Below are 21,771 nucleotides of genomic sequence, written 5' to 3' on the forward strand. Positions count from 1 at the left end.
TAATCTCTTAAAAATATGCCCTAAAATGTAAGTAAAATGAGAATAATCCATAAATTCTATCTTCATGGGAAATATATATTTACTGCAACCCACAATAGAGGCAGAGAGCAGCAGAAGCATGTTTAGTGATATGGCAGGGAATTTGAGGATAAATCCAGGTCTAATAGCCTAAAAAGAAGCCACCAAGGACAAGCAAGCCCCTGGTCCTCTAGAGGTGATAGCAAGACTAGGGCGGAAGCAGGCTGGGTGAAGAGGGATTGGCTTAAAGTAAAGCACTGGGCCGGTGGGTCCTCATGAGTATCCTGGTCAGGCAGGTGTTTCCACTTTCACAGATACCTGGAAAGTCCTTTGTGAAGAAATGGAAAGGATCAGCCTTATTAGAAGCAAAGATAGCATGCAGAGTTATGTAAGCCCTACAAGCTGAAGAGTAAAACCGCCTATGCCCTCTCTGTTGTCTGGCAGGTTTCACGCCCTTGCAGACATTTGGAAGAGTTTTATCTGAAGATGTTGAAGGAATCCCCAATGAATTAATCACTGTCAGCACAATAACCACACAGTTCATAGGAAGGAAGAAAGCAACAGGGAGCTCCTGAATTTTTCCCCATAATTATAATTACATTGATTTTAGTACCTTTTCTCTCCTTAAAAATTTGTCAGTGGTATGATTTGGCTCTGTGTCCCCACCCAAATCTCATCATGACTTGTACTCCCATAATCCCTATGTATCGTGGGAGGGACCTAGAAGGAGGTAATTGAATCAAGGAGGTGTGTTTTTCCTTGTGCTGTTCTCATGACAGTGAATAAGTCTAAAGAGATATATATGATGATGTTATAAAGGGCATTTCTCCTTATGCCTCCATGTGATGAACGACGTGTTTGCTTCCCCTTCTGCCGTGATTGTAAGTTTCCTGCAGTCTCCCCAATCATGCTGAACTGTGAGTCAATTGAACCTCTTTCCTTTATAAAGTACCCAGTCCCAAGTATGTCTTTATTAGCAGCATGAGATCGGACTAATACAGTCAGTATGCCACTCTGATACAAAAATAATAATATACATAAAAACAAAAATTTTAGAGGTTAAATAACATTTAAATGAACCCATGGCAAGAAGGGCTGAGAGACAGAACTTCTACTCAGCCCAGACCTTCCAAAACTCAAGCTTCTTCACCACACAATGTCCTTTCTATCTACATCAGATGTAAGGAATACATAGTAAAATTATTCAGTGTTTCTTAAGCAATATTAGATTGAGAATGTAATATCCAAAAATGGATTTGGCGTTTAAAATACAATTTAGTTCACACAGGTAATATATAATAACCTAAACAGTTGACGTTTCAAGACACTATTGTCAATCTATCACTGAGTCTTACAGCACAATAATCTCTAGCTTTCCTTACTATGGAGCTTGCTAGAAAATAGTTATCTGTTATACTACAAAATACTTTTAGCCAGCAATAAAATAAAAACTAATAGAAACTTATAAAATCTGTTAAATACAACACTAGTGTTTTAAAAAATCTGTCTTATTCTCTATGGTTCTTTTTACTTTGATGTCACCAAGTTGATATAGCAATAATTTATACATCCAGAAACATTTAGTCATCACCTAAAATGTGCAGGATACAGGAGAAACTCATCAGTAGTGACAAAGGCACAGAACATATAATCATAACTTGATTTGCAATAAAGGAGGCAGTTTACCCAACAGGCCCGGCAGAGATTGGGGAACTGGGAATTGCAAAGGTGGGAATATTAGAAGAAAAATTGGAAAGACAGATTAACACAAGATCACCAAGAAGTTGCAATGGAAAAAAGGATATCTGTGTCATGACACTTAGGCATAAAGGATCATGCTTTCATAGAGTTGCAAGTAATTTGTTTTGGGTGAAGGCTTTGTGTTTACTGGCAAAAAGTGCTATCACAGAGGAAGGCAGGATCCTGATTGTGCACTCATAGGAAAAGGCAAGAAATTTATTTGCTATTTTACAGGTAATAAATTATTTGAGTATTTCTAAATACAAGAAAATAACTATTTTAAAGAAAATTATATACTGTCAAGTTTTAAGAATAAATTAAGGCTGGCAGACTGCAGTGGTGACATCATAAACAAATGATTGGGCAGATATAAAGACTTGGTTTTTTTTGTCCAACCAAATGTGACAGAGAAACAACAGGATAAGGCTGAGAAGGATGACCATTAGGTATCCAGAAAGGCAATGGTGTGGGTCTTAGCAGTATTCTCTGATAAAGTAAATTTTGGATACTGAGTGAAGTTTTGGTCTACTGGGTATGTCTGCTGATTACGTTTATGAATTCACTTTAAGACATTCTGAAAGAATGTCTTAAGTTCAGAAATATCTATTGAACATATTCTATATGCCAGAGATTTGTTACATAGATCAAAGGCCCCCAACCCCTAGGCTACAAACCTGTACTATAACTTAAATGTATAATTTGAAGGGACAGGAATACAAACACTTTATTGGTCAAAGCAACTTAGGTAGACAGGTATGATGTGAATGGACAGATATCAGTCCACAGTACTGATCTGTGGCATGTTAGGAATGAGACTGCACAGCAGGATGTGAGCGGTGGGCTGGCAAGCGTTACTTCCTGAGCTCTGCCTTCTGTCATATCAGGAGCAGCATTAGATTCTCACAGGATTGTGAACCTTATGGTGAACTGCCCATGTGAGGGATCTAGGTTGTATGCTCCTTATGAGAGAATTTAATGCCTGACGAATCTGAGGTGAAACAATTCAGTTTTATCCTGAAGTCATCCCTCACTGGCCATTCATAGGAAAATTGTCTTCCATGAAATGGGTCCCTGAGACCAAAAAGGTTGGGAAAACTGACATTAAGATGGATATGTACTTCTATTTCAGGTGGCTGTGAGATATCTCAATGAAGATGGGCAGTAAACATATTCTGAACTTCAGTCCGAACAGAATTATTACAATTTTGACTTTTATACTACTCTATTAGTTCATTTTCGTGATGTGGATAATGACATATGCATTACTTGGAAGGAAAAGAGGTTTAATTGGACTTGCAGTTCCACATAGCTGGGGAGGCCTCAGAATCATGGTGGGAGGCGAAATGTAATTCTTACACGATGGCAGCAAGAGAAAATGAGGAAGAGGCAAAAGCAGTAACTCCTGATAAACTCATCAGATCTCATGAGACTTATTCACTACCAGGAGAACAGTACAGGGGAAACTGACTCCATGATTCAAATCATCTCCTTCCAGGTCTCTCCCAGAACACATGGCAATTTGGGGAGTACAATTCAAGATGGGATTTGAGTGGGGACACATAGCCAAACCACACCATTCTACTCCCAGCCCCTCCAAATTCTCATGCCCTCACATTTTAAAACAAATCATGCCTTCCCAATAGTCCCCCAAAGTCTTAACTCATTTTAGCATCAACCCAAAATTCACAATCCAAAGTCTCATCTCACACAAAAGTCCCTTCCACTTATGAGCCTGTAAAATCAAAAGCAATCTAGTTACTTACTAGACATATTGTGGGTGCAGGTATTTGGTAAATACAGCTGTTTCAAATGGGAGGAATTGACCAAAACAAGAGGTTACAGGGCTCATGCAAGTCTAAAATCTAGCAGGGCAGTCAAATTTTAAAGCTCCAAAATGATCTTCTTTGTTTCCAGGTCTTACATGCAGGTCATGCTGATACAAGAGGTGGTTCCCATGATCTTGGGCAGCTCCTCCCCTGTGGCTTTGTAGGGTACAGCCTCCCTCCCAGCTGCTTTTACAGAATGGCATTGAGTATCTGTGGCTTTTCCAGGCACACAGTGTAAGCTGTTGGTAGATCTATCATTTGGGGTCTGGAGGATGGTGGCCCTCTTCTCACAGCTCCACTAGGGAGTACTCGTGTAGGGACTCTGTGTGGGGACTCTGACACTGCCTCCTGCACTGCTTGAGCAGAGATTCCTCATGAGTGCCCTGCCTCTGCAGCAAACTTTTGCCTGGGTATCCAGGCATTTCCATACATCCTCTGAAATCTAGGCAGAGGTTACCAAACCTCAGTTCTTGACTTCCATGTACTCACAGGCTCAATACCATGTGAAGCTGCCAAGGCTGGATACTCATACCCTCTGAAGCCACGGCATTAGTTCTATGTGGCTCCCTTTCAGCTGTGGTTGTAGTGGCTGTGACACAGAGCACCAAGTCTCTAGGCTGCACACAGCATGGGGACCCTGGGCCCTGCCCGTTAAACCATTTTCTCCTAGGCCTCTGGGCCTGTGATGGAAGCAGCTGCCATGAAGGCCTCTGACCTGCCCTGGCAACATTTTCTTCATTGTCTTGGGGATTAACATTTGGCTCCTTATTACTTATGCAAATTTTTGCAGTGGGTTTGAATTTCTCCTGAGAAAATTGGCTTTTCTTGTCCTTAACAGCACCCAAGTCACCTCTTGAATGGTTTCCTGCTTAGAAGTTTCTTCTGCCAGATACCCTATCAGGCATCCCCAAACTTTTTACACAGGGGGCCAGTTCACTGTCCCTCAGACCATTGGAGGGCCGCCACATACTGTGCTCCTCTCACTGACCACCAATGAAAGAGGTGCCCCTTCCTGAAGTGAGGCTGGGGGCCAGATAAATGGCCTCAGGGGGCCGCATGCAGCCTGCAGGCCGTAGTTTGGGGACACCTGCCCTATATCATCTCTCTGAAGTTCAAAGTTTCATAAATCTTCTAGGCCCAGGGTAAAATGCCTCCAGTCTCTTTGCTAAAACATAACAAGAGTCACCTTTGCTCCAATTCCCAACAAGTTTCTCATCTCCATCTGAGACCACCTCAGCCTGGACCTCATTACCCATATCGCTATCAGGCTTTTGGTCAAAGCCATTCAACAAGTCTCTAGAGCTTGTTTTCCTTTTTTTCTTTTGAGTCTGCTAAACTGTTCCAACTTCTGCCTGTTACCCAGTTCCAAAGTGATTACCACTTTTTTGGATATCTTTTCAGCAACATCCCACTCTACTAGTACCAATTTACTGTTATAACAACAGTGCCATTTTCACACTGCTGACAAAGACATACCCAAGACTGGGAAAAAAACAAGGTTTAATTGGACTTACAGGTCCTGGTGGTTGGAGAGGCTTCAGAATCATGGTAGGAGGTGAAAGGCACTTCTTATATGGTGGCAGCAAGAGAAAATAAGGAAGATGCAAAAGTATAAACCCCTGATAAACCCATCAGATCTCGTGAGACTTATTCACTACCAGGAGAACAGTATAGGAGAACCACCCCCATGATTCAAATTATCTCCCACCAGTTCCCTCCCACAACATATGGGAATTATGGTATTACAATTCAATATGAGATTTGGGTGGGGACACAGCCAAACCATATCAGAAGTGAGACAAATCACCTCACAAAACCATACACTAATATTCCTAGCAGTATATTCATTATGAGTAAAAGCAGAAAAAAAAGGCAAATGTCCATTATTTTCATAAAATAGAATATTATTCCATCCTAAAAAGGAATGAGGTACTGTTACATATTACAACATGATGAACCTTGAAAATATTTTTCAATCAAGCTTTTGGCTGGCTCTGGTAAGAGTGTTGCAATGTCCCATGGACATATTAACAAGGGAAGCTCAAAGCTCATAAAAGACTTCAATGAATAGAGATTAGTAAGTCTGGAAATGTTTTTTTTTTTTTCCTGGCAAACGTCAACCATTTTTAAAATGTTTAGAAATAGCAAATCCTTGGTTATCTACTGAGAACATTCACTCTCTTAATGTTTTAAACCCATGCATATTGTAATATGGAGTTAATTCATCATTTCTGATTCATTTAACCTTATCTCATCATGAGATTATATCAACAGTGCTATTTCATAGTCCAAATTGCTGTTGAGCTTTTAGATTAGGCATTTTAAAAAATCCAAAAATAATATTTTAACAAGAGGTAAAAGCAGCTTGAAAATTACGTGATCTAATCTAGCTAAAACATGGATTCCGTGAAGCTCACATAGCTCCATACCACACACTCCTCTATAAGTACCAGATATAATCTTTCCAATTAATACTGGGGATCTTTCTCAGAGTATTACATTTGCAACTTTTTAAATGTCCATTCACAGTTTCACTGTGTCTGTCTTAAATTACAAATATTTGCCCAGATTTTCTCTATAGTTAAATTGCTATCTGGGATACTATTCTCTTTGTGACATTGTTAAATATTTTAGTGATTTGTGATACACTTAGTAAAATAATTTATTAGAGATACACAACTAATCTGGAAAATGACATGCTTTAGTTACTGTCAGGTGATATTATATGCACTAGCAGGCATAGTAAGTTATTCTAGCCATCAAAGAAGCTTTCAGTTAAATGCCAAGCATCAGTGATTCCTTCTCTATTCTCCCAATGGGAGGCAGAGGAACTACAGCAGGTGTAAATGTAATTTAAAAGTATGTTAATATGACACAAAAATACAGTAAAAAGAATAACTTTGAACTGATCTCATAATGTTACCTTTGCTGCATATAGATAAATGCCTTGGTAGGATTTACATAGATGAAAGAAAGGCCATTGCAAGTTGTGAGAACTGTTCCTAATGCATTCATTCATTAATCACACATTCATTCATCAACGTTGGGTGTCAACAAACATGTATTGATCACCTAGAATGTGTTTGCCAGTGAGCTTCACAATAGATATACCAACCATGTTCTGGCTGTGGAGACACAAACATAAACAGTCATTACCAACTGTTATAGGATTTATGATATGTATCTGAAATTGTAAGAAAACGAATCATTGAAACTAAATGGATCAGAAAAATCTTCATCAAAAAGGTGACACTTTTCCCCAAGTGAGAAAGTTTAGTATGTTGCCAACAAGGATTTGTAGGAAGGGGATTCCAGCTCTAGATATTTTGAAGGTGACATACTGGAAGAGTGACATGTACTGGAACAGTGTGCATGAGAGTTCCTTATTTATCAATGTCTAATTCAATAAAATGTATTTCTCTAGCTCTTTGTCCTGTGATTTTAGTCAAGCTATTGAAATAGAAGAAAGTTCTTTAATTAGTAACATCTCAAAGAAGACAAGGAAAACTTGAGATTTTTATGAAACTAAGAAGACATAGTAGAAGGGTGGACGTAAGACTTATTTCATACGAGGGCAGGGTGATCCTTTGTGTTTAGTCTAAAAAGACAAATGGAAAGAGAGATTTTTTTTAGCCTTTGCTGTCTTTCCAGAGAGATAAGCTCAGATAAATTCAACATTTTCAGTCAGATAAATGCAACATTTTCAGTCAGAAAGACTGTAGAAAATTGACCCACATTAGCAAAATTCTAGCAGATAAATATAAGACACATTGAAGCTATTTCTAATATTATACTTTAAGAAAATGAAAACAAACAAAACCAAAAAAACTGCAGAACTTAAGACATAAAATTCCTTTTTATCATTTAACAAGTGCAAAAGCAAATGAAATAAATTATGCAAAATGTTGTGCCCCTTAGATATTAAAAGTATTTCAGAATTACACACAGACTTTCATCTTGGAGGTAATGACATGAAGCAATTTTTCATTAATGTTCTAATATTTAAAACAGTTCTTATGCAATAAATATATTTAAAAAATAAATGAAGAAATTTTGGAGTTAAATAATTTGGGAAATATATGCTTATATTATTAAATTATTAATTAAAAGTAGAATATTAAATATTCCTCTTAAAATTTAAACCTAATTTTCATCTTCTAGTTCATGCATCTCAGAATGATTGATAGTTTAATTGCAGAAGAGATATCTAGCCACCCTAGGCATATGTATGTATATGAGGATGCACAGTGTAAAACAAAAATAAAATTCTAAGCTCCCCAAGTGACTGAATAGAGGCCTCCTTTTGAAGAAGGGCATTCCAAAGTTAACCTAAAAAACTAGTAAAGGTCACAATGGGAAAAGAGGGTGAGCCATGGCTCGTAATATTCTCCTCTTTTTGGAATTCAGACACAACTGACCAGCATTAACATTAAATCAGAGGTCTTAGGACTGACAAAACGGACTCTTGGTAGCTGTAAGATACCAATTCCAACCTGATTCTAGTATAGCATCACATGACAGATAACAGGCCCTGAAAGAGACTCAAATATTTTACCCCAAAATACATTTCTTTTACATACGTTTGAATGGCCCTGCAAAGCTGCCTCTTATGGAGGAAATTTACATTCTATATAGAATCTCCTTCTCTTACTACGTCTTTTCAAAAGAATCTAGCACTTTTTAAGGTCTGATAAGACATTTACCATCTACTGTCTCTGAAGCCTGCTGCCTGGAGCTTTCCTGTGCATAACCTTAGCTTCCACAGTTCCCCTTACCTTAAATTCTCACATTTCTTTTTGCTGACTTCACTATTTAAGACAAACTTAATTATTTCAACCAATTGTCAAAAATATTAGATTTTTTTTTTTTATTTCTAGGTATAACCTAGAAATCCCTCACTGACTTTGAGATGTCCTGCTATCCCAGAGCAAACCATTGTACACCTTACATGAACTGATTGACATCTTTCTATAACTTCTGCTGCCCTACAATGTACAAAATCAAGCTGTAATGTTGGCCACCTTCTCAGGAACTCCTGAGTCTGTGTCACCAGCATGTCCTTAACTTTAGCAAAATAAACTTCTAAATCCATTGAGACTTGTTTCTGATACTTTTTTGGTTTACAATACATAGCCCCAAAGATTAAGTATGTGTGTATGAGTGTAGATACACACATGTTTATTTAGCAGGTAATTCTGTTGGAAAGATTCCCTCAATAATGATCTCCCTGCCTGTCCTTCTCTGATACCTTCTGAGCTCTTCCACACCCCACCCCAATTCTAGGCTTACTCACCATCTCTCTCACAGTTCCTCTGAGTTCCTGTACTTTTTCTTTAGAGATATTAATGTAGTTAATTCTTCAGAGTAAAATCCTGCTGGCCCTGGAGCCATTCCATCTCTTTAAATTGAATTTTCTTCTTTACATGTTGATTTTACAGTTTAATCTCCCAGGGCAATTTTATTTCTCTTATTTATGGGTGTTTGGGGAATTCCTTGGGTCTAATTCTCATGCCAACTAGAGCATGGTGGCATAAAAATCCATGTGTGTCTAAGGAATGGTGAGTAGCCTCCTGGAATTACATGCAATCAACTACAGCTGGACTGGAATGGTAAGTCAAGTACTTTTTAACAGACCAAGATCATTTGTCGTATTTGGCACTTATGGACATTGGGCTTGACTGTGACAGGGTTCTGCTGTAGTAAACAGTATAAGGAGAGTGACCTTCATTATTTTGTCAAGTGACAATCTAGTAAATCCAAGGTTTAAAAATAGCCGTACAGAAGTTCATTATTTGTCATGATGTTCTTGTGGAAACAAGCTAAAAGTCATTGTATTATATTGTTGCCATATTTTTCAGAACTATTTTATGTGTTCTTTATTTTTCTTAAGTCCTTTAAAAAATTTTTTTAGCAATAGAGATTTTCTACATTTCCCAATGACAGTACCTTAAAGATAATATTTGGTGGAATAGGAAAAACTTGGTAATCGAGTAAATAAGATGTGTCTTCATTTTGATTTTCAGCATGTAGCATAGACTATGACTCAAGAATTACTATTTTTTCTTAAAAAAGTTAAATTAATGCATGAGAAATCATAAAAGATAGCACTGAGAGTCTAATTTTTTTCTCAAAGTCACCATTGACATTTTTGTGGAATATAATCACACACATATAAGTTAAATTTAAAGAAATCGTAATCTAGAGAATTTTTTATAGAAAATAACATGGGTATTCAGAATGCTTCTGAACTTAAGAAATCTAAGCATTTACCTGTAAATAAAAAATCTGCTTTAGAAAATTGAAATTGACTCAATAAACCCATTCCCATTTCTTTTTCTTTCTTTCTCTTTTTTTTTTTTTTTAATTATACTTTAAGTTCTGGGTTATGTGTATAGAGTATGCAGGTTTGTTACACAGGTATGTAAGTGACATGGTGGTTTGCTGCACTGATCAACCTGTCATCTACATTAGGTGTTTCTCCTAATGCTATCTCTCCCCACAGTCTCCACACCCCCACAGGCCTCAGTGTGATGTTGCCTTCCCTGTGTCTATGAGTTCTCATTGTTCAACTTCCACCTATGAGTGAGTACATGCAGTGTTTGGTTTTCTGTTCTTATGTTAATTTGCTGAGAATGAGTTTCCAGCTTCATCCATGTCCCTGCAAAGGACATGAACTCATCCCTTTTTATGGCTGCATGGTATTCTACGATGTATATGCACCACATTTTATTGATGCAGTCTATCATTAATGGGCATTTGGGTTGGTTCCAAGTCTATGCTATTGTGAACAGTTCTGCAATAAACATATGTGTGCATGTGTCTTTATAGTAAAGTAATTCATAATCCTTTGGGCATATACCCAGCAATGGAATTGGTGGGTCAAATGATATTTCTGGTTCTAGGTACTTGAGGAAACACCACACTGCCTTCCACAATAGTTGAACTAATTTATACTCCCACCAACAGTGTGAAAGCGTTTCTATTTCTCCACATCCTCTCCAGCATCCGTTGTTTTTTGACTTTTTAATGAATGCCATTCTAGCTGGTATAAGACGGTATCTCATTGTGGTTTTGATTTGCATTTCTCTAATGACCAGTGATGATGGGCATTTTTTTTCTTATGTCTGTTGGCTGTATAAATTTTTCTTCTTTTGAGAAACATCTCTTCATATGGTTTGCCCACTTTTTGATGGAGTTACTTATTTTTTCTTGTAAATTAGTTTAAGTTAGTTGTAGATTCTGGTTATTATTCCATGTCAAATGGATAGATTGCAAACATTTTCTCCTATTCTGTAGGTTTCCTGTACACTCTGATGATATTTTCTTTTGCTGTGCAGAAGCTCTTTAGTTTTATTACATCCCATTAGTCAATTTTGGCTTTTGTTACCACTGCTTTTGGTGTTTTAGTCATGAAGTCTTTGCCTGTGCCTATGTACTGAATGGTATTGCCTAGGTTTTCTTCTAGGTTTTTAATAGTTTTAGGTCTTTTGTTTAAGTCTTTAATCCATTTAGAGTTAGTTTTTATATAAACTATCAGGAAGGAATCCAGTTCCAGCTTCCTGTTTATGACTAGCCAGTTTTTCCAACACCATTTATTAAATATGGAATCCTTTCCCCATTGCTTGTTTTTGTCAGGTTTGTGAAAAATCAGATGGTTGTAGATGTGTGGTGTTATTTTTGAGGTCTCTGTTCTGTTCCATTGGTCTATATATCTGTTTTGGTACCAGTACCATGCTGTTTTGTTACTGTTGCCTTGTAGTATAGTTTGAAGTCAGGTAGCATGATGCCTTCTGTTTTGTTCTTTTGCTTAGGATTGTCATGGTTATGCGGGCTCTCTTTTGGCTCCATATGAAATTTAAAGTAGTTTTTTCCAATTCAGTGAAAAAAAGTCAATGGTAGTTTGACAGGGATAGCATTGAATCTATAAATTACTTTGGTCAATATGGCCATTTTCACATATTGATTCTTCCTGTCCATGATCATGGAATGTTTTTCATTTGTTTATGTCCTCTCCTTTCCTTGAGCAGTGGTTTGCAGTTCTTCTTGAAGAGGTCCTTCACCTCCCTTGTAAGTTGTATTCTTAGATATTTTATTCTCTTCATAGCAATTGTCAATGGGAGTTCACTCATGATTTGGCTCTCTGTTTGTCTGTTATTGGTGTATAGGAATACTTGTGATTTTTGCACATTGATTTTATATCCTGAGATTTTGCTGAAGTTACTTATCAGCTTAAGGAGTTTCTGGGTTGAGATGATGGGGTTTTCTAAATATACAATCTTGTCATCTGCAAACAGAGACAATTAGACATCCTCTCTTCCTATTTGACTATGCTTTATTTCTTTCTCTTGCCTGGTTTCCCTGTCCAGAACTTCCAATACTATGTTGAATAGGAGTGATGAGAGAGGGCATCCTTGTCTTATGCCAGTTTTCAAAGAAAATGCTTACAGTTTTTGCCCATTCAGTATGATATTGGCTGTGGGTTTGTCAGAAATACCTCGTGTTATGTTGTGATATATTCCATCAATACCTAGTTTATTGAGAGTTTTTAGCATGAAGGGCTGTTGAATTTTATTGAAGGCCTTTTTTGCAACTATTGAGATAATCATGTGGTTTTTGTCATTGGTTCTGTTTATGTGATGGATTACATTTATTGATTTGCATATATTGAACCAGCCTTACATCCCAGGGATGAAGCCAAGTTGATATGGTGTACAAGCTTTTTGATTAGCTGCTGGATGCAGTTTGCCAGTATTTTAGTGAGGATTTTTGCATTGATATTCATCAGTAATATTGGCCTAAAATTTTGTCGTTGTTGTGTCTCTGCCAGCTTTTGGTATCAGGAGATTCTGGCTTCATAAAATGAGTTAGGGAGGATTCCCTCCTTTTCTATTGTTTGAAATAGTTTTAGAAGGAATAGTACCAGCTCCTCTTTGTACCTCTGGTACTATGCAGCTGTGAATTCATCTGGTCCTGGACTTTTTTTGGTTGGTAGACTATTAATTGCTGCCTCAATTTCAGAACACATTATTGGTCTGTTCAATGATTCAACTTCTTCCTGGCTTAGTTTTGGGAGGGTGTGTGTGTCAAGGAATTTACCCATTTCTTCTGGATTTTCTAATTTATTTGCATAGAGGTGTTTATAGTATCCTCTGTTAGTAGCTTGTATTTCTGTGGGATTGGAGGTGATATGCCTTCATCATTTTTTATTGCATCTATTTAATTTTCTCTCCCTTTTTCTTTGTTAATCTAGCTAGAGGTCTATCTATTTTGTTGATCTTTTCAAAAAAACACCTCCTGGATTCATTGAGTTTTTTTGTTTCTCTATCTCCTTCATTTCTGCTCCGATCTTAGTTATTTCTTATCTTATGCTAGCTTTTGAATTTGATTGCTCTTGCTTCTTTAGTTCTCTTGTGATGTTAGGGTGTTGATTTTAGCTGTTTCCTGTTTTATCTTGTGCACATCTCATGCTATAAATTTCCCTCTACACACTGCTTTAAATGTGTCCCAGAGATTGTGGTACATTGCATCTTCATTCTCAACGGTTTTGAAGAACACCTTTATTTCTGCCTTCATTTCCTTATTTATCCAGTAGTCATTCAGAAGCAGGTTGTTCAGTTTCTATGTAGCTGTGAAGTTTTGAGTGAGTTTCTTAATCCTGAATTCTAATTTGATTGCACTGTGGTTTGAGAGATTGTTTGTTATGATTTCCATTCTTTTGCATTTGCTGAGGAGTGTTTTATTTTCAATTATGTGGTCAATTTTAGAATAAGTGTGATGTGGTGCTGAGAAGAATGTATATTCTGTTGATTTGGGGTGAAGAGTTCTGTAGATGTATATTAGGTCTACTTGGTCCAGAGCTGAGTTCAGGTCCTTGGTATCCTTGCTAATTTTCTGTCTCATTGATCTGTCTCATATTGACAATGGGGTATTAAAATCTCTCACTATTTTTGTGTGGGAGTCTAAATCTCTTTGTAGGTCATTAAGAACTTGCTTTATGAATCTAGGTGCTTCTGTATTGGGTGTATATATATTTAGGATAGTTAGCTCCTCTTGTTACATTACCATTACCTAATGCCCTTCTTTGTCTCTTTTGATCTTTGTTGGTTTAAAGTTTGTTTTATCAGGGACTAGGATTGCAACCTCTGCTTTTTTTTTTTTTTTTTTTTTTTGCTTTCCATTTGCTTGGTAAATCTTCCATCCCTTTATTTTGAGCCTATGTGTGTCTTTGCAAGTGAGATGGGTCTCCTGAATGCAGCAAACCAATGAGTCTTGACTCTACCCAATTTACCAGTTTGTGTCCTATAATTGGGGCATTTAGACTGTTTACATTTAAGGTTAATATTGGTATATGTGAATTTGGTCCTGTCATTTTGATGCTAACTGGTTATTTTGCTCATTCCTTGATGCAGTTTCTTCATAGTGTCAATAGTCTTTACAATTTGGTATATTTTTGCAGTGCTGGTACCAGTTGTTCCTTTCCATGTTTAATTCTTCCTTAAGAAGCTCTTGTAAGGCAGGCCTGGTGGTGAAAAAACCTCTTGGCATTTGCTTGCCTGTAAAGGATTTTATTTCTCCTTCACTTATGAAGCTTAGTTTGGCTGGATATGAAATTCTGAACTAAAAATTCTTTTTTTAGACAATACTGAATATTGACTCCACTCTCTTCTGGCTTGTAGGGTTTCTGCCAAAAGATCTGCTGTTAGTCTGATGGGTTTCCTCTTGTGGGTAACCTGACCTTTCTCTCTGGCTGCCTTTAACATTTTTTCCTTCATCTCAACCTTGGTGCATCTGATGATTACGTGTCTTGGGGTTGCTCTTCTCAAGGAATATCTTTGTGGTATTCTCTACATTTCCCAAATTTGAATGTTGGCCTGCCTTTCTAGGTTGGGGAAATTCTGGATTACATACTGAGGAGTGTTTTCCAATCTGGTTCCATTCTCCCTGTCAGTTTCTGCTATGCCAATCAAACATAGATTTGGTCTTTTCACGTAGTCCCATATTTCCGAGAGGCTTTGTTTGTTTCTTTTTACTCTTTTTCTCTAATCTTGTCTTCTTGCTTTTTTCATTGAGTTGATCTCCAATCTCTGATATCCTTTCTTCTGCTTGGTTGATTTGGCTGTTGATACTTGTGTATGCTTCATGAAGTTCTCATACTGTGTTTTTCAGCTCCATCAGGTCATTTATGTTTTTCTGTAGGTTGGTTATTCTAATTAGTGATTCATCTAACCTTTTTTCCATGTTCTTAACTTCCTTGCATTGAGTTAGAACATGCTCCTTTAGCTTGGAAAAGTTTGTTATTACCACCTTCTGAAGGCTATTTCTGTCAATTCATCAAACTCATTCTCTATCCAGTTTTGTTCCCTTATTGGTGAGGAGTTGTAATCCTTTGGAGGAGAAGAGGCATTCTGATATTTGGAGTTTTCAGGGTTTATTTTTGTGCTCGTTTCTCCCCATCTTTATATATTTATCTACCTTTGGTCTTTGATGTTGGTGATGTAGATACTATTCCTATTTGTTAGTTTTCCTTTGAATAGTCAGGACTCTCTGCTGCAGGTCTGCTGAAGTTTGCTGGAGGTCCATTCCAGACCCTGTTTGCTTGAGTATCACCAGTAAAGGCTACAGAACAACAAAGATTGGTGAATGTTCCTACCTCTGGAAGCTTTGTCCCTGAGGGACACCTGCCAAATGCCAGTCAGAGCTCTCCTGTATGAGGTGTCTGTTGGACCCTCCTGGGAGGTGTCTCCCAGTCTGGATACACAGCGGGTTAGGCACCTACTTGAGAAGATAATCTGTCCCTTATCAGAACTGAAACACTGTGCTGGGAGAACTGTTGCTCTCTTCAGAGCTGTCAGGCAGGGACATTTAAGTCTGCTGCTGCTGTACCCACAGCCACCCCTTTCCCCAAGTGCTCTGACCCAGGGAGCTGTGATGGGCTCTGCCCAGTTTGAACTTCCAGGCAGCTTTGTTTACACTGTGGGGATGGAACAGCCTACTCAAACCTCAGTTATGGCAGATGACCCTTTCCTCACCAATCTCGCATCCCAGGTTGACCTCAGACTGCTGTGCTAGCAGGAAGAATTTCAAGGTAGTGGATTTTATCTTCTGGGTTCCATGGGGATGGGACCCACAGAGCCAGGTACCAGACGGTATCTCCTGATCTGCTGGTTGCAAAGACCATGAGAAAGGCACAGTATCTGGGCTGAAATGCACCTTTTCTTCTACAGCCTCTCATGGCTTCCTTTGGCTAGGAAAGGGAAATCCCCCAACCCCTTATGCTTCCTGGATGAGGTTAGGCTCCACCCTGCTTCTGCTTACCCATTGTGGGTTGCACCCACTGTCCAACCAGTCCCAATGAGACAAACCACGTACCTCAGTTGGAAATGCAGGAATCACCTGCCATCTGCATCAATCTCATAAAGAGTGCAGATCAGAGCTGTTCCTATTTGGCCATCTTACCAGCTTTCCTCAACCCATTCCCATTTCTATTGTGTGGAAGGAAAATATAGCAACCCAGTTGTATAATTACAATTTTTACGGTTTTTAATTGATATGATCAATGTACCTAAGAACTGTGAAGAAATAGACAAATACCTAAAATTTTATTAATAACTTTTACTTGAAAAAGTACATGATGAATGGAAGTAGAACACAGAAACCTATAACTTTGAAAACTAAAGAGCTTGAAGAACCAAGAACTACTCTGATAGAGATTGAAATAAATCATATAAATGGAGAAAAAAAAGTATTTCTCCAAAGGCAGTTAAAGTTAGCAAAGTACTAAAATATAAAAATATGATTGTGAAGAAGTCTGTATTTATTCCTTCTCAATGACTTACAGTAATATTTAATGTTTATAAAGAGAAAAGAGACTTCATAACTGACAGGACTACAGACTCAGTCTGGGACCTTAAAAATCAAACTGTTCTTTCTGCTTCTCACATGGGGACTAATAGTAGAAGTTCTTAGGAATCACTTCATTGACAATTTAGCTCATGATGTGCAGGAAGTATAGAATTCAGCTCATTCTCCCATAACTGTATTGACTCTTTACTTCTAGTGGCAGTAAAAACAGCTTGTTCTTGTGTACAGCAAACAGATTTATGACTTAAAGAACACCAGTAATAGATATGTTGAGTACAAAAGTGTCAATTTCATATACTTTCTTTTCTTCATAAAATTGCACTTACAGTCCTGCCAAAAGTATATAGTTTGAAACTTCTTTTCTCTGTCTTAATGGCTCCCTGAATTAAAACTGATGCTTTAAAATGGTAGAAAGAAGAAACAAAGAGATTATTGTTTTTGATAAGAAATGAAAGAACATTCTTTTTCCTTGATAATATCATGCAGTCATCTACTTGAATGTAATGTTTTTCATTGAAAAATCTATTTGGATTATTAAATATGTACAACATATAAAATATCAATATTCAGTGCTAATGAGAAAGGAATGAATTACACACTATCCTTAGAAGAGTATTTTGAAATATGTGTATGTGTGTGTGTGTGTGTGTGTGTGTGTGTGTATGTGCCTGCAAAAATAATTACCTTAATGTTTCAAAAGCCGTTAAAAAAAAGCATTGAACTTTGACCAGATGGTCTATTTCCAGAACTGTATCCTAGAAATTCTGACCTAAATTTATTGGATTAGATTCATGTATATGTTTTATGTAAACATGAAAACTAATCATGCAAATTTCTAGCCATACAATAATTATACAATAGATTCTGATTAATCTGTATACTTTCTGGAATTTGCATCTGTTTCATTCTTTTTGTTAGGTAGCCTTAGATAACTACTTCTACATCTTTTATAAATTTTCATTATATCTGTAAATAGCTGACAGTACACATTCTGAGTGGTTATCTAGACCCAAGATAGATGAGGATGATGGTAATAATGATAATGATTAGTTGATATTTCAGTTTAGATTCTCTTGGCACATTTCATAGATATCATCCCAGTATTTTCCGTTATTTCCATGAATTTTTTAAAATTTAACTCTTTATTTTCCAGAGTGCATTTGCTAGTGGTTTCCTAAGAAAGAGACACATATGGTAGATCCTAATATAGCTGCAAATGTCTTTCTTTGCTTCTCACATTTGTATAATAATATGGCTAGGTATACAATTTTAAGATTAAAAATCTTTTTACTCAGATTTTTTTAAGCATTGTTCCATTTTTTTTTCTAGTTTCCAGCATTGCTGTAGAGAAAATTAATTCTTTCCCTTACCTGACTTCTCTGAAAGTTTTCAAAATCTTCTCATTATCTGGAGTATTTTGATGCTTCCCAATTATATTCTTAGGTACACAGCTATTCCTTCTGGTTAAAAGACATACATGTTAGATTTTGGAAACTATTATCCTACTAATACATTTAAAGTTTCCTTTTCTTTCCTTGTTTTTCTAGAATGACTCAGAATTGAAGATATATGCTCCTCATTTTTATATTTTTCTCATATGTCTCCATAATTTAATATTTTACTCTTATTTTATGACTTAATTTTTTACTTTTATTTTCAGGGAATGTTTTTCAACCTTATCTTTCAAAATATCTGTTGAATTTTTTGCTTGTCATATTTTTACTAATAAGAGTTCTTATTTATTATTTGATTACTTTTTGAAGTCTTCTTATTGATTATGAGTATAAAGTGTGTATAATAAACACAAGTTTTTTTTTTTCTTCCTACCTTGTCCTTGTAAACCAAAAAGTATCTGAGACCTTTAATCAATTTAAAGGTTTATTTTGCCCAGGTCATAGATCATGCACTGTGACATAGCCTCAGGAGATCCTGAGAACATGTGCCCAAGGTGTTTGGATTATAGCTTGATTTTTATACATTTTAGGGAGATAGAAGTTACAGGCAGAGACATAAATCAATACATGTGAGATATATGTTGGTTTGACCTGGAAAGGAAGAACATCTCAAAAGGAGAGTGAGATGCTTTCAGGTCATATGTGGATTTAAAGATTTCCTGATTTGCAATTGGTTAAAAGCATTAAGCTCTGGCGGAAGAATTGAAATCTGCTTGAGTTAAGGTATGCAGGGATTGGGTGGGGGGCGGAAGGTGGGATTGAGGGGTTGTGGGGGCCAAGGTTGGTTCTTATTATCATGGAGAATAGATGTGAAAGTCTCTTATCAAGGGTGTCAGAGTCCCTGGAGAGAATTAGTAAAGGAAGATGATTCTCTACAGAATGCAAATTCCAAATTCTCCACAACAGGAGACAGCTTTGCAGGGCCACTTCAAAATGTGTTGAAGAAATATATTTTAGGGTAAAATGCTTTGATTTACTTTTACTATCTCTCATGTGATATACCAGCATTAAGTCGTAGTTGGTATCTTTTGCTACAAAGAGTCTGTTCTGTCAGTCTCAGTATCTCTATTTTAATGTTATTGCTGGTCAGTTGTGTGCTTGAACTCCCCAGGGAGGTGCATAGAGAGGGCCTGTCTGACCTCTGGTTTCCCATGATGGCCTTTAAGTTTCCTTGTGTTCCTTTGGCCTAGAGCAGGGTTCATTCAGTCAATTGAGGGGCTAAGAATTTTAATTTTGGTTTACATTCTACATTGTGTTTTCTTTCTCCAGACCTCTAATTGATTTGTATACTCTGGATTTGATCTATCATATTAGGCACTTTTCTCAGAATCTGAGAATTCATGTTTGTCTTTTCATTTAAAAAAATAGGATAATGAAGATTTTAGCTTAATTGCTTTTCATCACTTATTTTTCAGTCCTGCATCTCACCTTGTAGACTGCCTGTCTTCAAGTCCGGGGTCTTTTGCCATTGCTTTAATTTTTTTTTTTTCTGAGACCCAATTAGCTTCAGTATGATATAGGGGAATGGACACAGAGAAAGGTCGAAGAATGTCATCTTTTGACAGTCCTGGGTTCAGTTTTAACCAGAATTATGCAGACTTTCCATGCTGCCTTCCTCAGCAGTACCATGCTTCACCTCCCTCCTGTGGAATCTTGCATCATTCCTGGAGTTCCTTTGTATCAACCAGCTGTTTAATCAGTGTGTTTCTCAGTAGGCACCTGTAGCTTCCCTGGTACAGCTGAATGACTAACTACTCTTCCATCTGCCTGTGTCTTATCAGCTTTTTGTATCAAAGGATAAAGTCAGTGAAAATATGTGTTAAGGGTGGAGGATGGTGCTTTATACTGATGTCATAACCAGGGTTCTCCTCACACTCTCACTCTGTAAACTTCAGCACATAATTTACCCCATATTTCATAAAGAAGTATGAAATAGTCTGTTGGGCTTGAATTCTCTTATATTCTACTCTCTCATGCTATCAATACAGACTCAATACAGACATTGTCTAACTAGTATCAAAACAGAAGCTGTCCTCCAGGCCTTTCAGCCTAGTGCATACTCTTGTACATTGTTAATATTTATCATTCACCTGTGTCCTCTGAAATACTGATTCATCGCCTATTTTTTTTTCCATTCCTACATCATCAGTCTCTCTCTTATTTAGCATTTTCTTTCAGCTCATAAACAGTTTTCCCAACTTATTAAAATAAAATAATTTCAACAATTTTATTTAGTAAGTCCTTAATTACTAAGATTTAGGTTACTTCTAATAGTATACCAGTATAAAAAAGTTGTAAAGAATATCATATATATGTGTGTATGTATATATATATATTTACATACTTACATATATATGTTCGTGTGTGTGGTATAGATTTATTAATTTTTAAATAAATTTACTTGCGTACATGCCCAAATGTAAAATTACTAGGTCAAGAATTTTAGGCTTTTGATGTATGATATATGACCAACTGCTTTTTCAGAAAAGTCATAGAAATGTTCCATCATATGACTACACATCTCTTACAGAGTTACTGATACTTGTCCTCAACATTCAAACTAGTCTTTCTTAATTTAATCAGCAAAACCCTATACTTCCAATTTTATCTTTCAGTGTTGTTTATTTTTTTACACTAAGTGTTACAATTTGTATATAGTTAATGTTTATCTTTAGAGTTTCTCAGGTAATTTCATCTTTTCAAAATATATATTTTAAATCCCTTCTTTTGTACTTTATTATTTCAGATTTCACCTGTGTATCTATTTCATTCAGACTTCATTATGATGCATGCTATGCATTTGATATTGAAAGATCCAGTTTCCAGATGATTTACAGTTGGCCCATTATTTTAAAAATTTTCTCTACTTCTATAATTATCACAGTAAAATCCAATTTTATATTATTTTAAAAAATGTAAACAGCATCTGGCTTTATTTTCTGTATGAGTAATCCACCTTAGTAGTATTTAATCTTAGCAGAACTAAATTATTTTATATAGGGTTCCATTTAAGATTCTACAATAAAACTTTTATTTAATATAGCCTACTTCACATGTAATTTCTAAAAATTAGTAAAGTGAGATACAGTAAAATAAAAAAGGAAAGTAATTCATGTTAAAAGTGTCTATGTATGCATACATATTTATATATTTAATGTTCAGACATGATTTCCCTAAGAGGCATAATGAGTTGATAAAGTTTTACAGTTGCTCATAATGAATAAGAAATGTAAGAGAAGTAAAACAGTATTTAATACAGGCACACACACACACACACACACACACACACTCACACACACTCTTATGCAGTCTTCCTTCTTCATGGTAGTTATTTTCTGTAGAGTTTCTGAGAATACTGAGTTAGTGAATACTGAACTATTGCTCCTAGGAGTAGTACAGAGTTAGGTTCCTGTAAGTCTCTGGTCACAATATTTTCATTAACTGAAATGCATTTGTTTTATACAGATTTGTTTGTCAACATCCTCATAAAACAAGCCAATCTCATCAGTGTTGAAAACTCAACATACCATGTTTCACAAATAACAGTTATTAGATATTTTTAAATGCTTCCACAGCCTCCTGATCTGGAGAGATGACCATGCCTGCCTGCAAACTGAAAGTTTTTATGCTGTATCACTTAATGAAACGTGTGAGCCAATGCTAGCTGTGAACAGGTTTCACATTTTTCTGACTCTGGGTCATGTAACCATAAGCTTCTCTGGCTTCCAGCTTTATAACCATGCTGCCAAATGCATTTTTAAAAATCTCATGAATCCATACATTAGGTCATTTGTCCACCTTTTCCATATCATTATTACACACACCAGGCATTACTTTAACACTTTCTGAAGCAGTTTCACATGCAAATCAAT

At 36.5% G+C, this 21,771-nt stretch overlaps 1 pseudogene; it reads left to right on the forward strand.

Moving 5' to 3' along the window:
- Positions 1-3,117: 3,117 nt before the first annotated feature.
- Positions 3,118-21,771, forward strand: part of LOC101035463 (ras-related protein Rab-10 pseudogene) — a 31,304-nt pseudogene continuing 12,650 nt past the window's right edge.

This window comes from Saimiri boliviensis, chromosome 16 (genome assembly GCF_048565385.1).
Source record: "Saimiri boliviensis isolate mSaiBol1 chromosome 16, mSaiBol1.pri, whole genome shotgun sequence".
NCBI lineage: Eukaryota > Metazoa > Chordata > Mammalia > Primates > Cebidae > Saimiri > Saimiri boliviensis.